General features: G+C 30.7%; 1 protein-coding gene across 4 annotated transcripts in view; it reads left to right on the top strand.

Annotated features, from left to right (window-relative positions):
* Nucleotides 1–17,374, top strand: part of LOC132746986 (histamine H2 receptor-like) — a 176,295-nt gene that overhangs the window by 24,757 nt on the left and 134,164 nt on the right. For all 4 annotated transcript variants that reach the window (XR_009628069.1, XM_060736300.1, XM_060736303.1 and 1 more), the window contains one exon: nucleotides 8,218–8,278. The gene's annotated coding sequence lies outside the window, so the exon portion shown is untranslated. The remainder of the gene's footprint in view (nucleotides 1–8,217; nucleotides 8,279–17,374) is intronic.

Below are 17,374 nucleotides of genomic sequence, written 5' to 3'. Positions count from 1 at the left end.
CACAATTTCCTCCTTTATATACATCCATGTATATTCCTTCTTATTTGAACCTAAATTGGCAAGTTGTTTTTATCAATAAAAATCTTATGTTTTATTTATAGGCTTACTTATATCTGTATTTTTTTTGCGTTTATTTTACTGGACTTCATATTTTAATGCAATCGATATGAACTTGTTTATGTATATACATGTTAACTATACTTCGTATTTAGATTTCAGTTTTTGAATTTCTTTGGCACAATAAAGAACAACTAAAATAGTAAATGTGCACCCACCAACTAGTGGTTGTTTTATACATTCGGTTAATATAAATTGACGGATTACTTGGAAACAAAATGTATAATTCCGAAATTAATGTACCATTGTTTTGTAACTTCTGTGACGTGTTTTTTTTTTGTTTTGTTTTTTTAGCAACAGTCAATCTGACTATTTTACATTTGCTATAGATTTGAAAGCAACACCAAGGTTTTAATTTTGCCCTTAACCTGGCAAATCACAAAGTAATTGAGCCAATCAGGCTCTGTACTGTTGGTTGGTCAAACTATAAGTTTCGTCTTGATAACGAAAAGTTTTAAGAAAAGATCAAGCCCATCTAAAGGTTAAGTTTAATCTTTTCTTTTTATTTCAGTACATTGTTGTAATTTTGTCCGTATTTAACATTAAACCCATGCCCATCATACAAAATATATACTACTAGGAGAATTTACTTTACTCAACGAGGGAGAAAACGTGCCGAGAGCAAGTCCAGGGTCAGGCATTATAAAAGAATTTCCTCAATCCTAACCTCAGATCTTGTGAATTTGATTGGTCAGAAACAAGCACAGTGTCTTCACTGACCAATGAAAACCAAGAGATTCAAGACAGAGATTGAACAAAAGATAATTGTATAACCTTGGGGCGGAAATCACCCGTCTAGTTAATTATTCCTAATTAGTTAGACCTTAAGTAGTTTAATTGAATAGATTGATGTTGTAAAAAATTTATAGCTACTATATATTTGCTTGCTATCGACATTAGGATAGGTCTTTTATATAAATTTTAAATTTAGGTTAATGACGTTGTACTTAGTCTTGTCTCTAAAGATAAAAAAGGAATGACAATAACAAAAGGAAAATAAAATACAATTGTAAATAGGCCCTATTAATAAATGATTTGATAATTATAACAGGCTTATAATGTATATTAAAAGTAACAGAATGTAGATTTGTATCATATTTTAAATGACGTGTTACCATTTGTAAATCGTATTGGGATTGTATTTTAATTAATATGTAAGAATGTGTGTATTTTTGCAGTAAATTTTCTCTTAAATACAACCAAATTTCGCACAGCTGTTTGTCGAATGTAACAGGGCTTATTGCCTTTTTGGGTTTTATTTTATAAGACTATTAGCTCATGATGGCAATTGAATCCATGTTGAAAATGCTAAGGTAACATTTTTTGGATTATATGCAGTAAATGTATGCGTGCAAGTTTCAATTAAACCATGTGATATTACGCTATGTGCCAAAAGTTATCTGCAATGTCAAATACCAAATGTTTTAAATTGGTTTATTCATTTTACCTGTTTTGTATGTATATTTATGCTACTTTATATTTAAGCCTAATGTTTGTTTCAATTAATCGCATTGCCACATAAATACAAAATACCTTACGGCACCTTTAATTTTGATTACACTATTGTACATTCGTAAATAAATCCGGGTTTTGTAAGGTTTTACCCAACATTATATTTGATGCAGTAGAAAAGAATTAGAACTAAATTTTGAATATTTGTTTTTTCCCAAACTGACGTGTTTCATATTAAGTTACATATATAGATTTCTGAACACATATCGTATGCTTGTTTCACTAACTGTAGCCAATCATCAGTAAAATAACGCGGAAGTTTGCAACGTTTAATGTTACTTTTCAAGGAATTATAACGTTTGTTTTTAGTTTGACACTTAAAGAGATAAATTCCTAACAGTTTCTTTGTACCTAATATATTTCGCAGTTTAAAGATGAGTAACGTATTGATATAGTAGTTGATATTTAGAATTAAATTTGTATAAGGAGAGAACTGTATTATAAATACACAAAACACAAGTGATCACCTTGGCCATGAATGACTTGTTGTATTCATCACTAGCAAGATTTGTAACAAATATGTTTATCACGCCTCACTTTTTTGAAATATTTATTTCCCGTAGGCAACTGGGAGTTATTTATACTGTTATTGCAAGGGTACCATGTGACTTAAAAGTTTGTACTATAACAGGGTAACAGTATTTTTAACAGTTTATTGAAATCTGGTTACATGGTGTATTTTCTAAATAAAATCATCGTAGAAAATCATCACAGACAACGCCTCGTGTAACAGTATTGTCATCGGGATGATATTTTTACAGTTACCCACAAACCCATGTGTTATCTATATATACTGTCACCAAATGTTTACCCCATTTCCATTATGCTGTTGTATGCCTCTCCCTTCCTTACCAAAGTAAATTAATTGCGGTATAGATCAATACAAATTAGAACATTGCAAGGAAACAAATAATTAGATATAAAACAATTCCCAAGACACTCATTACGCATTAAATTACCGATAGGCATTTCCTTGGTTAATAGCTCGTAAAATACGTTGTCACTAATTACATTCAAATTCACTTCCGGTGTAAATAACTTATAACTGCTACACCTTTATCTGTCTTCTTCTTTTGGAATTTTTAAGTTGATTCATGTTGAAAAAATTGTCTGAATGTGCTTTTGATGTTGTGTTAAAAATAAATTATATAGTTACTGACATAATGATAATACAAATGATGATGAAATTATGATATGATGATGGCTATAAATAATTTTATTATCCTTTTAATCATAATTATTGATAACAGTAGAAACTGTCGTAATGATAATAAATAAGGATAACATTAATACTTCTTTTGTTGATAACTATTATTACGATTATAATGAAGATGATAATGATGATTGAGATGATTATGATGGTGATTGTGATGATGATGATGATGATGATGATGATAAGTCGAAGAAGATGATGATGATGGTGGTGATGATGATGATGAGGAGGAGGAGGAGGAGGAGGAAAACGCTAAAATCATTATGATAAAAACATATATATCAATGAACGTTAAAATATTTGTTATAATCATGATAATGACAAGAGATATGATGTGACTGTCTAATATAAATCAGTCAACAGGTAATTAGCCGTGAACATATTTACTTAACGTAGGAGGACAGAGAAAAAATAATAAGATTGGCTTATAAGCATGTAAAAATGTGTTTCAATGTTTTGTCCGAAAAGTCAAGTTAAGTTTTCTTCAGTGGAATTAAATTTAAAGGATATAAATTTCCTGTTCTTATATCAATCTTCAGTCTGTCTTTTTTTATTGCTTTTAATTTCATGTCTAGAGGCAATAAGAAATATTTATATGTATAATATATAAAACTTGCAAACCATCGAAATATTTTAAGTAAATTTTTCTTATAAGACATATGTGGTCTTATAATTTATGTTCAAAATCTATAGATACAACAACAAGTTATTTAGCTTGCCATTGAATTTCATCGAACCAAGAATCTAAAGATCTCTAAATTTGAACCCTTCAGAGCCAAGCCGTTATTTTCCAGTTTGTTTGGTTTTAAGGCGCTTTAAAACAATTCATTCCATTTATGGCACCGAAACAGGAAAGATGATTTTGGCTAACGTCGGATGTTACAAACTTAAAGCAATACCAGGGGTCGAAAACAGCTTACCACCTCTCCTGATCATGTGTACCAAAGAGTTAAAATTACTTTATATTTTCCTATATATTCACTGTGTGTACTGCGTGAATTAAGTCAATCTTAAAAAGAGTTTTTCTTATCCAATGTAACAAAGTGTTTATACATACGCATCGTCAAATTGTTGTCATTTACGGGAGTTATGAATAATTGAAAAGACTTATATTGTGGCTACTACATTTAAGCAGCTATTATTGTCATACATTAATATTTGAGGTGGTATTTAATTAGTGTTATCAGTGTCCGGTCATTAACATTATGCAAGATAAGAAGCAAAAAACCGTGAAAGTAAATTAATTACCGCCATAATTACAGACAAATGTTGTTATAACATCATAATAAATCATTAACTGGATAATAAAGCATGATTTGTTATTTTATTATACTGATTGTAGGTGTTATGAGATCAGTTGCAATATTTTCTGTATGCGTGTAACCATACTGCCTTTATAAATGAAGTTCCATTTCTTCCCAATAGTATATAAATGGATTTAATATACCTGCTTTAAACAAGATGTTTAATTCTTTCTTTTAACATGCATTTTCAATACTTTATCCTTACAACACTTTCTTTAAACATGCACTTATAACATTTCCTTTAAACATGCATTTACAGTACATGTACTTATTTTAAACATGCATTTACAATACTTTCTTTAAACACTTAAAACATGCATTTACAATACTTTTTTTAAACATGATTTTACAATACTTTTTTAAACATGCATTAACAATATCTCTTTAAGCATGCATCTACAATACTTTTTAAACATGCATTTACAATACTTTTTTTAAACATGATTCTACAATACTTTTTTAAACATGCATTAACAATATCTCTTTAAACATGCATCTACAATACTTTTTAAACATGCATTTACAATACATTCTGTGAATATGCATTTACAATTCTGTCTTTAAAATATGTATTTTCATTGTTTTCTTTAAACATGCAAATTATAACACTGTGTAAATGTAGTTACAATACTGTTTTTTTAACATGTTTGGCAACACTTATTATGGAATAAATGTATTTAGTTACGAAACTCTTTGCTTAAATGCTGTTATAATACACTGTTTATTATGTGCTGTTACAATAAATACATTCTTCAAAATCAAAAAAGTGTACAAAATAGAGAACAGGTCTCCTCAAACGTATGCATAAAATCATGTAGAAACAAAATATGATAGCATGTCTGTCGTGATATCAATAAAGCTTATAAATCAATAAAAAGTTCTATTATCAGATAGGTATTGTAATTTCAAAATATGAGTGCAGAAGACCGGTTTAGTAATTTCACTAAATAATGTGTTCTTTAGAAGTGTCCTAATTATTTCTTAGATATTGCTTGCTTTAAAATACATGTCAGTAAAAAGTAGTAAGCATTATCTCAAAAGAACACATGTATAGACTCCATAATTACGACACTTTGATACAATTCACTTGTGAACAAATACATCTTTGCCTACCACAGCACTGCAATCGGACTGTGGAGTTAAGGCTTTTAATCATGCTAAAGTAGGCAAGCGCTTAACTGTACAACTAATTGCAATAACGTGTTATTAGGAGTCGACCCAACAACATGTTCAATTTTGCTTCATGTCCTTTGAGGTTTATCATTTGTATAAGATATTTTTCATTTTTTTACATTTTTATAATATTTAAACGACGTTTAACCATAAGAATGTAAAAGTTGGGTTATACCGAAGTCGCACTACATAAAATTTGGACACTTATACATATTGTGACCCTCGCAATAGCCACCTATTACTTTTACGGCTATTTTGTTTTATGACCAAGACAAGTCGGGCGATGTGGTCCGGCGAGTTGATAATAAGTATGTGTTAATATATTATACATACAAAGGTCAGAAGGTTTGAAGCATTATTAGATCAAGTAGTAACTGACCGATATTTTGTAGTTTATATATTATGTATAAACCTTATATGGCGTTTCTATTTTTAGCATAATGATAATAAATGTACGTTTGTTTGTATGTAAAACTTTAGGCCATCGTCAGTATAATATTAATACGAATGGGCATTTGGCATTTTTGTTGATAAAAATGTAATAATCGAATTCTAGCATTTTAAATTTTAAAACTTAAATGTTAAGAGATATTTTCGTATGATACGTTAGCGGTTAAAATTGCGTTTATTTCACAACATCGATTTTTGAAATTCTTCACGCCTTATGGGACGATATTATTTGAAAATTTATACGATTATCTAAAATTCTCTGCTACATGCTAAAACGGTCACAGCTGTGAATAGTACAAAAGATGTAAATTACGTTTTACTTTGAAATGGATATACAGTTAAAGTAAATTAATATATGCACGACATATCAATTTCATTGTTTTGTAGAATAAATTTTGCTTTAATTGATAGTTAGTAACGACATAACAAAAACTCTAGGGTATATTTAAAAACATGGTTTAGATAGACGACATACAAAGACAAATGACACTCGGTGTTTTCCTTTCTGTTAGTGTACTTTGGAGGAATATTCAACTGAATACAATCTATAGCTAACATATACATTGCATGGCTTTTTCTTACGCAACAATTTAATCGTACGTATTTTTGCTTGTATTTAATTGTAAAATGTTTCAAGTAATGCATAGGAAAGTATGGCGATATATTTAAGGATTGTTCTGTTAATATGTTGGTAGTACGTGCAAGCGTATTGGAGTTTCAGAAACATTAATGACTAACATATCTATGAACTTTATACATTACTTTATACAACAATGATACTTTCTCCTGTTATTGGTGTTTTTGTCTTGTTTTAACGGGATATATTTATTGCAGTGTCTAGAAATAAAGTACAATTTCAATATATGTCAATAGGCCATGCCTGTTGCATTAAAGACATCGCTTATAAGTCATGAAATTATAATTTGAATTGAATTGGTACAGTGTACAAAATTTGACTGCCAAGTAAAAACGTAATGCCACATCGTGCTATTATTTCAGAAATATGTATATACACATACATAAAACAGACATGATAATTTAGAAGTAAAATAAACAATACATGTTTAAATTACCAGATAGATATATCCCTAGATATATCACATTATTCTAGACATGCGTTAAAATGACAAACATCTAATTGATCACCTGAAATAACATTTGAGCTGCGTTAGATCCAGACCAGCCTGCGCATCCGTGCAGTTTGATCAGGATCCATGCTGTTCGCTTACAAACCCTATAACAAGTAGAGAAAGTGATAGCGAACAGGATGGATCCTGATCAGACTGCGCGGATGCGCAGGCTGGTCTGGATCCATGCTGGTCACAAACGCACTTTGTTGGTTTTGTCGTGACGCGGCTCACATTTAGGTACAACACATATCAACAAGCCTTCGGCAGATCAATGATAATAGATGTTATGCCAAGGTCGAATTCAGAGGATTTATAGTAAAAAGAAAGTATGCATATCGTTAAAGACAAACAATTGCAAAAACATATAAGTTGTGTTAAACTTTTGCTTACATATGTCAGATACCGATATAATTATACTTTTCGAGGTATTTAATTTTTTTCCTGATCACTTGTGAACTACTTGTTTTCACCTTCTAAAATTCCTGATAACAAGTACATTTGTAATTTTGAAATAAATTTATTTTTGCGATAAATACTCCATCCAGCCAACTGTTTGTTTGGGTATTTATTTTTATTCTTCATATGTAAAACGATCATGTTGTTTATTAAATATAGTACTACAGGCTTAGCCGGTGCTAACGAGTGTATGTGCGTGAAATATTTTGCACGTTGCATTATCTCTCATCAGCAAACACAGTACAATACTTGTCCTACAATACATTTACCTATTTTAGTTTATGTTTATTGCTTTTAAAAGAACCCTTGTATCGATTCGTTTACATGTTGTATAACCGCTGGTGTTATTGCTTTAATTTTCATTCCAAATAATTTGTTGAGACATTTTTTTTAAATAAGGATATCATCCAAAGGTCTGAAAAGGAAAAAATGCGTTGCTAACGTTTGAAATCTTTTTAGTTTTGAATAAGATATTATAGGTCCATTTTCATGGTATGATCAAAACAAGGGTAAATTCAACGAAACCTATCATCACGAGTCATGTATATTTATTATCCATTTTATCTTTATACGTAAAACTGCATATATTTCAATAAAGCATCATTTCATAACGTTATATTGTAAGTTTGTCTGTCTCTATTCTTGTTAATCACGATGGTGAACATTTAGTAAGTGGAAAAATCTATGATGTCAAACTAGTGTAAATCACACGCTGTAGTTAATGAAGCGTAAAGCTGTATGAATTTAAATGATGCTAATTAGTGATGAATGAGTTTAGAAAAAAAATAATTCCCATTATAAATGATCATCCGTGTGCGCCTGTTGTTATGATTTTATTGATGTAGCTTGTTTCTTATTTCAGGTAAGTAATATGGATATTTAATACAGAACGTAAATGATACACGTTGACAACATATTTAAAGGTAAATGTTTCTTCTCAAATACATTAAAGGTGATTGTAAGAAAAAAAAGAGAGTGACTACTAATGATTTGTCTTTGTTGTAACGCGGAGGCAATGCTTACCATTTTCTTGCCTCTCGAAATGCTACTTGTGACGAACCGATTATGTTTGGGTTATATTTTTTGTGTAAAATAATACAAACTTCGTCTATCAAAAGTGTATGTTTCACCATAGCGTGATAATAATTCATGCATCTAGTATCAAGTTCATACAATGGTCACACATCATTATAACTTATTAAATTAAGCATGCTCTGTAATAACAAAAACATTTCAGTGCAGTTGAGTCATGGATTGTGTGCTTTCAAACGAATAAAAATAGTATTAACATTCCAAACATTGTACATGAAATACAAGTAAAATTTAAGTTGTCGTACGTGCAAAAACCTGGCAGCAAAATTTCTGTCATAATCATTAAAAGTAAATGTAACAAGTGATTCAAGAGATTCAAGAGTTTATTAAGGCACAAACATAATGTCTATTACCATAAACAATAATGGCGTGTATACATACAAAGGATGATGCATGGAGTGTTAAGTGTCGCATGATCTTTTTTACAACAAACAGATTAAATTAGATAATATGATATTAGTATGAAGACTATGACACTTTTTACTCATATAATTGTTTTTAAAAAGTTGCAGGCTCTGTTTGTCGTTTGACTGCAGTGGTAAATGTTAGTTACGGTTTACGCCCCAAACCGCACACCTTAGAAGAGATCTAATATAACATTTAACAAAGCTTCCCTGGTTTGGATTATTATTTTTGTACCTATTTGGGGGCGAGGATTAAAATGATTTGTATCATTAGAGATGTAACGAAAGTAGAAATCATGTATGCATGAATTCGTTCGAAGTATATATTTTATAGCTTGTTTGTTGTTTATGGAAAGTGACAACCTGAAGTTATAAACGTTTAAGTATATTTATAAACGGAACGTCAAATAATTTTGTTATTATGATAAATTTATCACTAAATGAACATATGATCTGTTGACATTTATTAACTATGCAAATCATCAATGTACCGTAAGTTGTAATATTGTATTCATAAGTAAGGAATGATGAATATGGCATTTGTTATAAAAGGTCATGTTTTATATATATTAAGACTTCCAAACATGTTTTGAATACGACATATATATGAGTCATCGTAATTATAAGGCTTAAAAATGATAAGAGAAAAGGTACTTTTCATTTTATGTGTAAATTAACACTCCTAACTAATTGATTTTAATTCTCAGAATATAATTATACATTGTATGACATCTTACGACGATAAAATGGGAAATACATAAAGAAAATTCTAAAACAATAAGAATCAAGAGTTATTATAACATGTAGTTGAAATGGATGCCATTATAATGAATATCTGCTTGAAAAATACATCTTGAAGGAAATACGGTGTCATAAGGATTTCTTACTTTAGGAATATTTACATATCTACGTAAATCTCTCGAAAACAAATATTTCGTTTCAAGATGTTTTATGCATTAAAAAGTCAGTCTTCAAGTTTATTACCATGAACGTTCTGTTTTCACTGAATTAACTAAATAATTGATTAATTAACTAGTAAGTCTCGCAATTCTTAAATCCAGTCTCTAAGCATTTATTGACTATATTTTTACTATTTATAAACAAAATGTAAGGCAACAAGGAGAAATCATGTAGGACTTTAATTTTTTTAAAAATCTTATACGCCCGTTAAATATTTATTGAGACATGTCAAATGTAACATTGTTCGTTTTCACTTTGTACAAAACCATGAGGAACGACGTTTGGGTGAAGCTTTGCTGTTGACAGTCTCATCTTGTCTTATTGAATTATCACATATCACCTAGTAAAGCTCTCATCCGAATTCGTTAAGCCAAATGAGGGTCTCTGAAGACTTTAAAAGACACTCAATCATGATGTAAAGATCCTGACTGTCAGCTTTGATTGGCCATTTTATGTGGTCGAAATTCCATCCTGTTCATTATCCAAGGTCAATTAACATTGATTCGCACCTAATGAGAAAGATACACGGCAATTTTATACGGTGTGTTAGTTCTTTCACTGACAAGATAATGACAATAACGAAGGGGAAACAAAGTGTTTTCGCAAAATAGCTTACTTTATAAACAGTTGATAAAAATCCCTTAAGAAAGTCCAAAACGGCAAAATTGAAAATGTTGCAGGCTAGGTTTGATTAAACCTGTTCATTGACACTTACTTAGTGAAAAGCCTGCCAACGCTCTGCCTTGTGCCCTGTCCTGTTTTTGTTTAGGGTCCTCCTGGGCTCCTTGCCACTGGCTCTTGTTGCTGGATCGTGTGGGGGTTGAGTTCATTGAACGCCGCCTTTTCTTGTTGATCTTGTTTATCATATTTTACAATGTATTCTATATATATTTAAGGCTAAGTTTTGCAATGGAGTGTTTGGACAAGGTCAGTTACTTTTTGGTTAAAACGTCTAACAATAACTGCAATTTGTATTATTCAAAATGCTCTAGATGTACATACATTCACATACATGATTTTACTATCATGATTGTCCACCCATCACTCAGACATTGGATAATTATGTTGGATGGCCACATTATCGCCCTTTTTTGCAATGCTTCTTATTGTAAATTTGCGTCAAAATATTGCTGTGACTGCGTTCCTCTCCTGTAATGATCTTTAGCACCTACCTAACTTGGAACCATAGATGAAACTTTGAGACTTTATTTCGACGATTTAAGGCGATTGCGACCATTTGAAGTTCATACCTTACGGTAATTTAGATATTCTTTTCACAAGTATTTGTGAATCGAATTTGTTGAAATGTTTATAGTATTAAATAGTTTTAAGTGCTCTTGACAAAAAATGGCAAATCATAGTTATACTAAACATCTATCATCTAGACATATATCTTGTTGAATTATATTAAAATATTTAAATATGTTTAATTGCATATAATTGAATTAATCACTAAATGTTAGAAATACCAGAGATAATTAAAATTATTTCATTTGACATATTCAAGAAGACATTCCGAAACACTTGTGATAAAAAAAATATATAAAAGGTACGGGACAAAATACATTAAAGTCAATTTAAATATGATACAATAAAACAGTGGCATTTATTATCAGTGTAAATACTGAATAAGTAATTATTTTGTTTAACAACATTACAGTTATTTTGATGAATTGCGAGAACTTTTTACATCATTGCATTTTGTTGTATACGATGATTAAGGAATTTTATGAGACATTGAATGATTTAAGTAGCCGTTAAAACCATGAAAGTCATTGTCCAAGAGTTTTAAAGGCTGCCTGTTAGATTATGGTAGATATACTATTTTTAACTTGGAAAAAAGATAAACTTTTTGAAAAAAGCGATCAACTTTCTTTCTTCGTCCTTGTGTCATCTCCCATTTTTCTGGTTTTCTGCACTTCTTGCCGGTGTGGCTGGTTTGTATCGGGGGCTGCGTTCTGCGAATGTTGCCTATATTTGGATCTTGTAATGATTCAGTTTGACAACATTGAGATATTGAGTGACCTACGGACACATTCAGTTGTATCTTTTGTAATAAAAACATGTTGTGTTGAAAGGCTTATTGGACTGGTTTGGACATAAAATTATAAGTTTCCATTATTTTGGCTAGACACTATTCTTCATTAGAGCAAAGCAGGCATCCGAACAAAACATCTTTCTTTTGCAAATTACCCCCATATCTGTCACAATCAACAGTCCTTTGAGGTATTGGGTGCAAATGTATTTTACATGCAACGCCCTGTTTACAGATTAACTTTCACTAATCAGTTTGTCTAATAATAAAGCCAAACCTAACAATTTCTTTGTTAATATGTATACCGTAAAATGGTTATATAATGCTTAAGAATAGAGAGAAATAAAGAATCCCTAAAAAGAGCCCTAAAACGACAAAATTGGAAATGTTTCAGACTCGGCTTGATTGAGCCTAGTCTTCTTATTCATTGACTATAACAAGTCCATCGTTACTGCAATTCTTTGAAAGTTCATAAACTGGTTCAGACTGGTAAATTAATGCAGCCTTTATGTATCGGATACGATATTAAATTAAATAGTTCTTCGATTTTTCGCAATGAGTAAAATCATGGTCTTATGTTATTATTTGCGCATCATTGGTTTCCTGTATGCCGAAATTCACGAAAATTAGACAAACAACTTAAACGATTTCTCCCTGAAAACAATGTGGATTGAAGGAATAAACATACTTTCATATTCATTACGTTTGAATATAGAAAATAATTGATTCGATTGAAGGGAAGAAATACGTGATAAATAGTAGTAGTAGTAGTAGTAGTAATAATAATAATAATTATTATACTTATAAATGAATAAGTAAACAAAAAACGATTTCCAAATTATTTTTTGTTGTTTTTGCAGCGTAACGCCGGATAAAGCTTCATCTCTTTAAGTATTCACGTGATATAGCAGTATGTGATAGTGTTATAATTATATTTATGCTGATTAGTTCAGTTCATGTTCAGTGTCCTACCTAGTGCTGTTCCTATGTTCTTTAAAGGCTAATGTATCTGTTTTCATTTAATAATGCTTAATTACATTTAAGGCTATTTATGGTTAAAATAATTAATAAATTGGTCCATGCTACTTTTTGATGCCTTCTCAGCCATATCGTTCCACAGCTTCTATTTTTGTGGTTTGTTGCCATGTGCGACGGGATATCGTGGTCAATACCTATAACGTGGGAGACAATCCTATGTGTTACATTTTGGCATACAATTCACGAAAAGTACACGAACAAATATCATCGTATCTTGTGTGGTTGACATGCAAATATTACAAAGATTCTTTCTTTACTCACCTAAATAACGAGTCAAAGCATGTGATGTCAAAATAATGGCATTTAACATGATTTTTACTTTTAAGGCGTTAAGTTACAAAATAACACGAGATGGTAAGTACTTATTCTCAAGATAAAAATGTCAAAAAAGTGCTTGTACTTACAGTAATTAACAGGACTACTACAAAGATGTTTGATTCAACTCAGGTAAAAAAGGCAGAGTGGCTATATAAATTTATTGATGATATTAAATTATTTATACCTGAAACTTCTTATCTTTCTATGTGGCATATTTTTTTAAATCTGGATCAAGCTAACAAAAACATTGAGTTAATTTAGCACAGGCAGTAGACACAATAAAACGTTTAATCTATATTCAGAACTGTTTCTGTCTAGATCCTCGCCTGAGATACCGGTCATAGAAATACAGGTCAAACCTATTAATGGGCGAATAGTTGTATTAGCCAAATGCACTTACATACAATCTGCCCGGACATTGCCCCGAGTAACAATAATTTTAGATAACTAGCCTTGTTTAGATTCATTGCCTTTGCTCACAAATTAAATATAGAATCTACTTTCAAATTGATTAAATATTATTTAAAAGCACCCAACATACGTGTAAATAAATTTGAAATAGAGGATAGGACTAAATATCCTAAAATCTAGAAATCTTCAAAATAGTATCAATATTTGATTACCAATATATATCTGATAAATGTATTTTTCTATGAAGTTATTTCTATATCAATATGTGCAGAAAAGTTCGTTGCAATGGAGACGATGGTTTCTTAATATAAACAGATAAATGTTCGGTGGTTAGAGGTATTGGAACTATGTAGAACCAGCCAGACAGAGATTGGAAGTATATCTTTGGGTGGTTAACAGACATACTATTATGCAAGATACATTCTATCCTGTCAGAAACATTAATACTTGTGCATGACTGGAATGCAAACATTTGTGGTGACCGGTTGTTAAACCTGACTCAATTCATATGTTTTTCACCAAAATTTTCTTGAGGTGAACATGATAGGAATATCGGTTATCATATATCGTTGTATTTAATATTTTCGTTAGCCAGTTGAAATAGTTCTCAAAACGAAATGAGTCGATACTTTATAGGCCTAAATTTTTATTATTATTACATTGTAAACAATACCGACAGAAGTGTAACAACAGACAAAATAAAACACATCTCTTGCCACAATAATGATTAATACATGCTTGTTTGTTTTTGTTCTTTTTTTTCTACTTTGGAGGGGGAGAAGGCGAAGGGCGGGGTTTGTAGTTACAGTAATGACGTTCTTGGTTATCTAATAAATGCTGCATAAACTTCTTGAAATCATTGGACTATGCTGGTTGTTTCATGAAACTTTGGTGACATTTGTAGCATCAGACTTAAATTGTTTATAAACGGTGTATGCTGGATTTATCTATGAAAAACTTTTCGTACCTCGAAACATCCGCAGCACTTTTTGTAAGAGAGCTACGTGTTGTCTTACATCTAAAAACCTCCCTAATTATTGTACAGTAAATAAACAATGTAATACTCTATTTGGCTACCACCAGGCATTTACCAACTGTGAGACGCATAAAATTGTTACTACATCTATGCCTCTCCAAGTTTTTAACTGGCAATGATCAATGGAGAAACACTTCCAATATGTATGGCCTCGTCTGTTTATCAACATACACAGAAGCAGTATAAAATGGAAAGAGAGCATAGACCGTAAAGATGAATTGATGGCCAACAAATTATTCTTAATTACTTTTGCATATTTTAAAACAATTGTGTTTGTTTTTGGTTTGCTTGTTTGTTTTTTGTTGTTGTTTTTTTTCTATCGAGAATTTTAGACACGCTGTATTCTGAAAACAGAGACATCGGTTTTAAATCAGTACCCTTTACATACACTTAAAGATACACAAATACATTGCTTGAGCGAAGTGATTATATGGTTAAAGGAATCGGACATGCTGATTTATGAATGAAGATATTGTAATGATGACAATATAATTCTATTCTTTTAAGCTTCGTATATTTATAGAAAATACTCGTCCTTATATGAAAACTGAAGTGAAGAATAACGGAATCCCCAAAAAGCGCCCAAAACGACAAAAGTGAAAAAGTGCAGGCTCAAAATGAGCCTATCCATGGACGGTAATCGAAAGTGCAAGTTACCGTCCATGCTGAAGTTTGAATGAGCATCGGAACCAAAAGAAAATCTTTATTTTTAGCATTCTAACAACTATGGCAAATGTTTTTATTTTACATTCATTTTTTACATCTATTTGACGTACTATCAGGTTATTCATAAAATTACTACATCATATATCAAAGCACCTTTAAGTTCGTAACTTAAGTATTGTGAAAGAATTGACACAGTTACATTTATTAATTTATTTCTTTCGCCAAAGACAAAAATATAAACAAATAAAATGAAATGTCAATGAAACTCAATTTAGAATTATATTTAATTAATTATAAGCATTTTTTTACCGTTCTATGCCCTTTTGTCCTATTTTTGTTCGTGGTCCTGCTGGTTACTCTTGTTAGTGTTCCTGTGTTGCTGGTTTTCTTGAACGTCGTCCTTCCTTTTTGATGATTTTTGTTTTCAAAATGTTTGCGTCTTGTGAACGTTGGTAACTGTTGATCTTAATTCTTGATTTTTTTTCTTCATATTGTATTGGACAACAGATGTATGTCTACAAATAACGTTGTATTTCATGTTGTGAAATAATCTCTACAGTTTTATGAAACTAAATTTAAGTCAGATTTATTGCTATAATGTGCAGAATCATATATCACCCACATGATTTATTCAATTCTTATTCAAGTTACAACAATTAAAACGTCATTATCCCGTAAACGCATGTTTTAATTCTCATATAATTCTCTTAACAATCTCATCTGTTATATGTTTACATTGCTGGATTACTTCATCATCAGCAAGGGGAATCATTATCACACCATGACACATCTCTTGGCGAGTAATTTTCAAAACATTAATAAAACAAATCTGCAGTTAGTTTTTAATGTGTGCGCATGCGTTTTGACACTTTTTTCAAGTGCATTTTATATTTACATGTAGTTATAGTGAATAGCTCTACAAAGTAGCACATTTCCATAAGTATTTCAAATATTGATAAAAACAATAGAAATGTATCATTTGGATATTCTTTAAAGAATTGCTTGGAAAAGAATGTTGATAAAGTTCTTAGTGATTTAGAATGAAAATTTACATAATAACGAAATATTCAAATATTCCAACAATTTCGTGAGTGATTTTCCTTCACCAGTTTCTACCTCTATGCAAATAATACTGTAATTTACAACGATTTACAATTCTGACTAATAAATAGACATTAGATTTTTTCAAGACACGCATAACATGAAGCAAGTTTATTTATATATTATACTAGCTTGATAAACCTATTTCAATTTTCAAAGTGAATTGGACTATAATGGAAGGTATGTAATACAATAAATCATTACGTTGCTGGTATTTAGTACTAGACATAACAACAAACCGGGAATCAAAACAAAATAAATGAAAGATGCTGGCAAGTGTAAAATACATGACCCGATATTACATAATTTATATTTATATAGCAGATATAAAAATGTTCAAGAACAAAATATGTAATTATTCATCTGCGGAGGTTTCTTAATTCCAAATTTTACAATTTTCATGTAAACATATTGAATAATGTTTGAGCCGGTGCTAGAGGAGGGGGTTGGAGCGTGGATGGTAGCTTGCGCTTACCATTATCATCTATAATCAGGATCAAACCGGGTATGCAATATTTTAATGTTTCCGCTTTTTTGTTCTTAAGGGATTCTGATTTGTTTTTGTTGCTGTTTTATTTCATTTCATTTTGTTGTTGTTTTTTCTTCGTTTTTTTTCTGATCATCAGCTTTCACTGTCAGTTCTGAGACATGGAAACAGTTGCAGTTCATCAGGCAGATGTTAAATTATGAAAATGTATTCCATATCAACATTTACCCTCTCCAGGCAGAAAACTATTTTTTAAAAATAAATACCTCACAAATAAGTTTGTTGCAATTATTTTCTATAAATGAGTTAAGGTTTCAATCATTCGGACTGATAAATGGTTTGTTTACATGAAGTTGAATAGGAATGAAAGTAGGAAGAGAAGTAAATATATTAATATGTCAGTTCAATCAGACTGGTGCTTGAGGGGTGATGAAATTATTGTATGCTGCTGTAGAGCTGCTGTCGAGATTT

Source organism: Ruditapes philippinarum, unplaced genomic scaffold (genome assembly GCF_026571515.1).
Source record: "Ruditapes philippinarum isolate M1 unplaced genomic scaffold, ASM2657151v2 ctg404_1_1_1_1, whole genome shotgun sequence".
In the NCBI taxonomy this organism is placed as follows: domain Eukaryota; kingdom Metazoa; phylum Mollusca; class Bivalvia; order Venerida; family Veneridae; genus Ruditapes; species Ruditapes philippinarum.
This window is presented reverse-complemented; position numbering and strand designations above follow the sequence as displayed.